Below are 1462 nucleotides of genomic sequence, written 5' to 3'. Positions count from 1 at the left end.
TAGACACCATATTTGCAGTTTTAACGGGAGATTCAGGTTGCCCTGGAATCTTCCCGGACTCAGAAACAGGAACAGCAGCAGCGATTTGAGCCAGTTGTGTTTCTATAATTTTGTTGAAACTTAATTGGTTTTTAAGTGCTGAAGAAAGAGTTTCAACTTTTGCATTTGTACCTTCTAAAATTTTATCGTTGGCAGTAAGCTTCTTGTTCAAAGATTTGTTGATTTTAGCTTGGCCAAAGACTAGATCTCTCAAGGAGGGTTGGTTCGAATTGAAATTCGAATTGAAATTTGAGTTAAAATTGTTACCTCCTCCTTGGAATGGTGGGCGTGCTTGACCCCACCCCTGGCCTCCTTGTGGACGGAACCTGGTGTTGTTGTTGTTGATGTAGGCTGTGTCTTCACGGGTCTCGGGGTAGTCATTCCCCGAGTGTCCACCGTCACCACAAACCTCGCACGTAAAGTACGAGTTCATGTCATGGACGGGAACAGGCTTCTGTTGCTGGTTACCTTCATCAAGATTTTTAAGTAGGAGGTCCAGCTTGGCGGCGAGCATGTCCGTCTCCTAGACGGTATGCATTCCGCCCTTGGTTCTGGGCTGGGAACGCTCCTCGTTCCAGCCCTGGTTGGAGACCATCTTTTCAATCAAGGTCGTGGCCTTGGCAATTGTAAGATCGAGATAGGCTCCTCCAGCAGCAGCATCAAGATGGGCTCTGGATGTAGTCATTAGCCCGTTGTAGAAGCTTTGGAGTACGAGCCACTCATCCATCCCATGATGAGGATTGGCGAGTATGTATTCTTGAAGTCTCTCCCAAGCTTCTGGGATGGATTCCATTCCTGTCTGTTGGAAACTTGTAATTCTTCCACGCAGGGCATTGGTTTTGCCCAACGGGAAGAATTTAGCGAGGAACGCCATGGAACATTTGTCCCACGTGCTGACGGCTTCCTTATTTTGATAAAACCACTGCTTTGCTTTCCCCAGGAGGGAGAAAGGAAATAGGCAGAGCCTGATGGAGTCAGCCGTAACGCCCTGTATGGTTACGGTCTTGCATAACTCCAGAAAGTTATGGAGATGGGCGTTGGCGTCCTCATTCGGCTTGCCACATAATGGGCTAGCCTGCACCATGTTAATGAGGCTGGACTTCAGCTCAAAGTTCACGTCCCCGACATCGACATTGGGTCCAGTTGCCACATTGGCAGCTGAGGGGATGGATAAATCGCGAAGAGTCTTCTCAGCCATGGGTTCGGTGATTGTTGATGGTGCTTGTAAAGCTGGCTCGCTTGTCGACTGCGAGAGCGGAGGAGGGATGATGCGAGGTCGGACCCTTCTAACGAGCTTCTCGGAATTTTCAACAAAGTTTGTCGGCAAGGAGAAACCAGACATACACTACCCTGTTTTCACCCAATCAGGAGAAAATAATAAGATAAACACATTAGCCTGTATAAGCAGTAGCTACCTCTTACT

The 1462-nt window shown here is 48.0% G+C and overlaps 1 non-coding gene across 1 annotated transcript; it reads left to right on the top strand.

Moving 5' to 3' along the window:
- Positions 1-764: 764 nt before the first annotated feature.
- LOC120687048 lies at positions 765-871 on the top strand. The gene has a single exon (XR_005680550.1). It is a non-coding gene; the product is annotated as a small nucleolar RNA R71 (small nucleolar RNA).
- Positions 872-1462: the final 591 nt, after the last annotated feature.

This window comes from Panicum virgatum, chromosome 8N, assembly GCF_016808335.1.
Source record: "Panicum virgatum strain AP13 chromosome 8N, P.virgatum_v5, whole genome shotgun sequence".
Taxonomy (NCBI): domain Eukaryota; kingdom Viridiplantae; phylum Streptophyta; class Magnoliopsida; order Poales; family Poaceae; genus Panicum; species Panicum virgatum.
Note: the sequence above shows the minus strand (reverse complement) of the source record. Positions and strands in the feature narration are given on the sequence as shown.